The 7598-nt window shown below is 39.9% G+C and overlaps 1 protein-coding gene across 1 annotated transcript in view; it reads right to left on the bottom strand.

Annotated features, from left to right (window-relative positions):
* The window catches only part of LOC101855406 (short transient receptor potential channel 4), a gene marked incomplete in the record, with an annotated part of 381687 nt that overhangs the window by 65943 nt on the left and 308146 nt on the right, over positions 1 to 7598 (bottom strand).

Here is a 7598-nt window from a genome sequence, read left to right as displayed (position 1 = left end):
GAGAGAGAGAGAGAGAGAAGGAGGGGGTGAGCTTGCTAAGGGGGTTGGTGAAAGGAAAGGAAGTGAGTTACCGTGGGTAAGATGGTACGAATACACACTCCTGCTTTGTACTTGCTTCTGTTTCAATTCACATAAAACTCAGTTCTTCATCTTGCTTTGGTTTTCGTAGTCTGCAACTGCTTTTAGTTTATTGTAGAATTCGTAAGACTTTTAAGGCTTTGCAATGCAAATCGGTCATTTAAGTTTTAAAAATTAGAGGTGTTGCGAGAGAATGCAAAGAAAATGGGGATCTAAAGTTGCGGTGTGTACTATATTAGGGTACACTTGTTGTAACCGCTGGCACCACATCCCTGCCCTGACGCTGGCCATTGTTTCCACCTTATGGACGTCATGGAATTGTGTAGTCAGTGCCTCCAATGTTAAACAACACATGGATCAGTTTTAAGGGAACGTCGATCAGCGGCTGTGGTGAAGCGGCTAGGCTCTCTGCACTCTCTGCACTGTCGCACACGAAAGACATAAATTCCATTTCCGAAGGTGCACAATTATTCCTGTTTGCAAGGATGCTATATATATCTGTCCCTTTCAGCATGGTCTTGCCTTAACAGACACGACGGTGTAGGTGGTTGGCTGGTAGTCTAGTGTGGTTTGCTTTGCTCATGCTCCTTCTTTCTTATCAAATATCTATCGTTCATATCTCTCCTCATTCATTTTTTTGCGTTTGTTACTATCTTGTAACACCGCTAATCTTTGGCACTTATTATGACGTTATTGTGTTGCCAGTGCTGTAAAACTCTCTTGAGAACTAAACCGACACAGTAAAAAAAGCCCGCCTCCTAAATGATTTTCAAGGAGTCGATGACGGTGTAAAACAATGATGTTTGCACATTATTAGATAGAGTGTCTGAGGACTGATAAAGCACAAGCGTAAACAAACCAGCATTCGTCTTCACGGACGTCTGTGCGCGTTATGTAATACAAGTCACATGGTTAAGGTTCATCAAACGCTAAAACAGCACCTGGACATGGATGGCTGGTGCCTCTAGAGATACATCATCGACGGTCAAGGTCAAGGTTCATCAAACGGATATATTTCCGCTTTTAAGACTTAAGCGTTTAACTTTAAAATTAATTTCAAGTAAAATTGCTTTGTAAGACTGTAATACTTTTTAATTCGGACGTAATAAAAATACAGTTCCTGCAGAATTTTGGTACAATTTAAATAAATCTGACCATTTTATTAAATATAAAATGGCTACAAAAGTGCTTGCATTTAATTATCTTTTAAAACAAAAAATCCTCAGCCTGACAAGTGAGAACAACATATTTGTATGATTATTCCCCTTAGCTCTTTATTTTTTTTTACATGTGTTTTCTTTTCCACGATGGATCTCTGGGATTTCCCGTTTGAAGTCTCATCACCACTGAGTAGGGGAGTTGACATTTAAATAGTAGATGTGGATTTTCTTACCCGCTTTTCAGACAACTGTATCATGCCTTCAAAATTACAGTCGATTAAAAGTCAGTTACTTGCGTAGTCTGACAGACAATGGTATTTTCCAGTTTTTCGCGAGGATTAAGCACGCTTGCTTTTATTTTTTACCCTATTGAACAAGAGTAACCTGTGACTTAGCTAGCGAGTAATTCAATGCTGTGAAAGACGCTCTATCTTTGTATTCATCAAATATAATATTCAAGTCTTGCTGTGAATTTTCTCGGCACCACCATAAAGTCACCGGGCACTGGACCTTGATAGAGTCTAACCTAATACTGTTGTTCTGGTGGGCTACCTTAATCGAACCAGTAGCGCATCTTAAATCTATTTGTGGTGGCCGAATTTCGCTATTCAAAAGGTTTTTTAATGGCTGCATCGATCGACATGCGGTTTTCGCCAAAAGATTCTTTAAAATATTCTCCAGATCATGACGCCCTTCGTTATTTCAGATTTTAGACAGTTTGCTGCTAAAAGCTACATTTCTTTATTTCACCAATTGCTTTTGTAGGCCGACGCTTCTGTCTCTGTAATTTTAGGAAATTCGCCAGGTTTGTTTATTTCAAGTCGTACTTCCGTTCGATACTATAGCGCATTGTCGCGCAATACTGAGCACTATTTTAAGTGTGCGACCCGTATAGATCTAGCCTTATATTTTCTTTTTTTACTTGGTGCTAAATTCGACTTTGATCCTTTCGTTTGATGCCCATTTTCGCTTTTCTGGACTGTTTTGTTATTTATATTTGGCGACTTGGAAACATGTGTGCCATTTTTGTCTCAAGATTTATTGCTCCATTCCAGTAGAGTGCAAATATAGTAGGCCAATGACTTTCAGTTGATGTTAATGCACCGATCGTCCTTTTATCGAAAGGGGGCCCAGCTAGTATTATATCACCATTCGTCAAATGCAGGTTTGTTTTTAGGTGACTTTTATTAATTGTTAACAAGAGTTCTTGATTAGGTTCTTATCCGAGAGAACAAAAATAATACTCTATTCTATTGTTTGGTATATATTGTAAAGTTTTCTTCAAATGGCCGTCTGTGGCGAAGATACCAAGATTTTCGCTGTTGTAGATCTACACAAAAAATTAGCGAGTTCGCGATTCCCGACTGGGAAAGATTGTAATAGAGTATCTCCGATCGGCGGCTATGGCGTAGCGGCCAGGCTCTGCCTCGTCGCACACAAGATACATAGATTCGATTCCCAAGTGGGGACGATTTTTACATATGTTTGCAAGGATGTTGTAGAGCCGATGTCTGTCCCTTTCTGCACTGTTATCCTGAACAGAAGACATTGTTTTTTTCTGCTGGCTTTCTGGGATTTCTCTTTTGAAGTCTCCTTACCTCAGCGTAGAAAAGTTGATATTGGTATTGCTAGATTATGGTACATTTTCTTACCAGAAAGGTAGGTCTTCCGCTTTTCACACAACTACATCATGCTTTCAAAATTACTTTTGATAAAATAACTCCTAAATGTGTAGTCGTTACGTACAATCGTTTTTTTGTTTGTGTTTTCCGCTATGATAAAGAGTGGGTTGTTTCCTGTCAGCCGGTATCCACATGCTTGCTTCTATTTTACATTTATAGACCCAAGGTTACCTGTTATTTAGGGACAAACTGCATTCATTTAAAGTGGACTGTTGCCCGTCTTATTTGAGATATGAACGTGCTATATGATGCCACCTTTGTAAAGTAAATAGAAACCTAGCGTGTATTTTAGCTGTGAAATGTGCTCTACTTTTACATACTTAGCGAAATATTATATTCAAATCTGTTATAAATTTTTGGGGACCATCATAAAGTCAGAGGGTATTGGACCTTGATAACTTAACAATGTTCTTCGGGTTACCTTGATCGACCAAGGAGCGGATAATACTTGTATATAATAATATACCAGTGGCCACAGCCGGCCTGTTTTTAACTAAGTGACTTTTATTTGTCAACACGACAGTGTTCATGATGACGTCCTTCAGAACTGGGATCTGTGGTGAAGTTATTAAACTTTTCAGTGTTGTACGAAAAATGACACCAGTTCGCGATTCCCAACTGGGAAAGTTTGTAATCGAATATCCATCTGCCTGCTAGGATGTTGTGACATCAAAATATACGATGTCAGACAATAACAACGCGATGCCAGCCATTTTGAATTGGAAGCACCTTTCAATTAAATAAAGAAAGCCACTTATCTACCGCTTCTCAGCCGTTTAACACCAGAAAGAACTTTGAGTACACCTGAGCACGCGTGCGAGTTAGGAGGATAAAAATCCTAAACTTCAGTATTGCTTAATCATTAGAAAGCAAAAGTTGATGAAACTCCAAGGTGTGCTTGTCAACCTTCTTATAACCAGAGCTCAAGTTTTCCACCTTTAAGAGACTAACATTTTCGTAACGCCCACATACGAGGATTTCAAAGAGAGGCAATAAATAATATAGCCATGGCGATCCCCATCGCCAGGCAAAATCATCAAATCGCGTTCTGGGGGGCTGTACCTCCAAAGATGGCTAGCACAGCTCCAACTCTTCCAGTTTTCCTTTCAGATCAAGACGAATAAGGACATTTTGATACTACGGATTCAGTACTATCAAAGTCGGGACATCTATCTGGAAGAAAGAGATGAATTTTCTAAAGCTGGCAATATACGCTCTGCTAAACTTTATTGTATCTTCTTAATCGTAACATTTTCTTCGCAGTATTGATTGACGGCAAGTCAGTATCAGGAAGAGATTAGAGATTATGACTACGCCAAGAGATATTCAGGGAATTTGAAGCATCTGAGAGACGTTGTTGTGGCAGACATTCTATATCTATTTGATCTCTTGTATGTAAAAAAAAAAAAGATTATAAAAAGAGGCGGGAGAGGGTGTCTGTGAATTCTGCAATTATGACTCAGCGTACTGAGAACTGGAGTCTGAAATGATAGTGGGAATTTTGCTAGAATGTGTAAGTTTAACATAGTTCTTTTGGCTTTTTTGTTTTCCATGCGTCTAGCAAAATTGTCATCAAATGGACAACGCAAAAAAACCCAAAAAAACACACACACAAACACACGCGCACACACACACACACACACACACAGCGCGCGCTCACACACACACACACACACACACACACACACACACACACACACACACACACACACACATACACACACACAAAATTCACTCGGTGGGTCACACCTCATTTAAAGAGAGCAAAATACTAAGAAAAAAATAATATAACAGATCAATTTTGTCTTAAAACTGCCGACACGTTTATAAAAAGGGATATTCCTCTAAAACCAGAATCACTGCGGACAGTCTACTTGAGGGTTTGCACGCAGACTGTTAACATGACATTACATGCATATCAAGACAGGCAACTATGAAGAAGGGTACGAATTCAAATTGATAGATATAGCGATTGAGACAACTGAATAAAACGACTTACAGCAAAATAGGTTGATACATAGATGACAGACAGACAGACAGACATACAGACAGACAGACAGACAGACAGACAGACAGACAGACAGACAGACAGACAGACAGACAGATAGATAGATAGATAGATAGATAGATAGATAGATAGATAGATAGATAGATAGATTGATAGATAGATAGATAGATAGATAGATAGATAGATAGATAGATAGATAGATAGATAGATAGATAGAGAGATAGATAGATAGATAGATAGATAGATAGATAGATAGATAGATAGATAGATAGATAGATAGATAGATAGATAGACCGTTTACGTTTGGAAACATACCAAGCATAATAGTGTACATAACGGAAAATCATAAGAAAGTGGTTCATAATAACAATCAATAACATTGCAGTCGAATTTGTTGGAACACCCACTGCCAAAGAAAATAACCTGTACAAACGACTACTTTTCAGCACTCCCATTACGCTTTAAAAAAATAAAATGACACTGTTAAAGACTTCCACCTGTCTAAGACTGCCAATCCTCTCCTAGACAACGGGTGGCCGTCATAGACAATTTCGTCAGTATCTCTACTTATTACAGCGCAAAAAAACCATCATTGTAAAAACATTCAGAACTACAAAAGTTGTAGCTAATTCTGCCCCTCTGCCAAGGACGTTTATTGAGGAAGTTGGAGGGATTTTCCAAGCCCTCGTTCACTCATTAAACTCCCTGACTTGATTACAGCCACGTTTCGGAACAGAGCCAGGATAAAAGTTTACGGTAATCCTGGCCCGGACACAATGCTTACGAAAACGGGTTTTCGGTGCTCCGGGAATTAACACAGAAAACCAAAAAGTACGGCGGTTTATTTGTGATTCCAATCTCACATCGCTGCCCTCCTGGTGCATCTGCTCCGCAATTTTGGCCAGTGTTTAGACATTTATTTACTACAGCGCTTGCCAATTTGGGCGGTAATGCCCACTTGTGGGCGATTTGTTGATCTTGGTGGGCGGTGGGGATCACCCGGGTATGTAGTGACAGGTATTATTTCATGCTCTTCTTGGAAATATAAGTAGCTGGGCGATACGAAAATTTAAGCCTTTATAAAGCTGGCCAAAGTTGACACTGGCTATAAAAAGATTGGCAAGCACTGGTGTTTAGGATGTGACAGGGAGCACAATCTGGGACTTAAGTTTTAGTAAGAGTTTTACGGTATTTATAACACAGTTATGTCGTATATATGCCGCAGATTAGAGGTGTTATTAGATAGTGACATAGAAAAAAGAAGGGGGAGAGGTGAGCCGGGTAGATGTTTAATGTGGAAAAGAAGGAGCAAACCACACGCTTCTGGGACTTAAAAGTCGAGGCTGCCGCTTACAACGTTCAGAAAAAAAGTGAGGGAATGTTGCAGAATTGTTGTGGGTAAGGAAACATTAAACACAAAGAACAACTTAAGGAAAGATTCAGTTTCAATGCGGGTCTTACGGTATTTGTATCTTGCAAAGATTAGAGGTGTTAAGGTAACATACAAAAAAAGAAGGAGAGATAAGAATGATAATGATAGCTTTTGATAAGAAGGAACACACCACGCTAGAGCACCCACTAACAAGTCACTCAAATGCCCAGGAAACCGTCATAGAAATACAGACAGATAAGCCAACAGAAATTAGCATTCATATGAAGTGCCAGTATTATGATGGTGATACAGACAAGCAGACAGGCGTGGAATGACGTCATTTGCCACTGAAATACCATCGGGGATCGATACGGCCAATGTCATCGTGACACAAATTCCGACTTAGACAAGTCTAATCGGGAGCACACGCTTTATGTAAATGCCTATTTGCTCCTTCGTCCGCATCACTTTGTCTCTCCAGTCTGTGCATTATCTGGTCCCTGTCAGGTTTTTGTCTTTTAAGTGGAGAGTACTTTTGTTCGACAGTAGAATCTACATGATAGCTTTGTAATTGTAGTGAGGGTTTTTTTAAAACATTTGCAACAGGTCATATTAGTACCGAAGCCTAAAAGTGTTACTAGAGAGTAACAAGGAAAGTAAATGAGTAGGGGGTATAAGGACCATATATTTCTGGTAGGAAAGAATGACCAAACCACACCAAAGCATCCGCCAACCACCTACAACAGCAAAGCAAACCGGTATTACTATATAACCTCCTTGACCGCCTCTTCTCTCCTCCCCCTCCCATACACACGCTCTGGTAATTTGATTACGCCTTGTCTGTATCTCTTTGCTACTGAGTGACTACCACCTATCGGCTTGCTGGACTTGTGTGTCCTCGAGGCCTTAAAAGACTTAATTTTAGTGAAATCGTATCCGACGAGGACGAACTTCTTTAACACATGTGTTCTGCGCTCTCACCGATACAGAATAGATCATTTAGGAGGCAGGATTTGCCCCTGCCTGTCAGGCCAACCCGGAATGAGAGAGATACAACATCCCAGCTGAAAAACTTAGGTATGAAATCTTAATTCTTCTACTTTGCGAACTGAACCTAGATCTCACACGTGCAACGGCGAATCACCTGACGGCTACTCCATACGCCAGTCCGACGAGGTCAAAGTGACATGAACAACAAAGGTCTTGAGATAGTGAAAGTTGCCAGTGCATGTGTACATAATTTTCTGAACAATACTTAAATATATACTATGTATATGTCACAATATACCCCTCCTCCC

Source organism: Aplysia californica, unplaced genomic scaffold (assembly GCF_000002075.1).
Source record: "Aplysia californica isolate F4 #8 unplaced genomic scaffold, AplCal3.0 scaffold00054, whole genome shotgun sequence".
Classification (NCBI taxonomy): Eukaryota; Metazoa; Mollusca; class Gastropoda; order Aplysiida; family Aplysiidae; genus Aplysia; species Aplysia californica.
The sequence above is the reverse complement of the archived record's forward strand: the minus strand, read 5'-3'. Positions and strand labels throughout refer to the sequence as shown.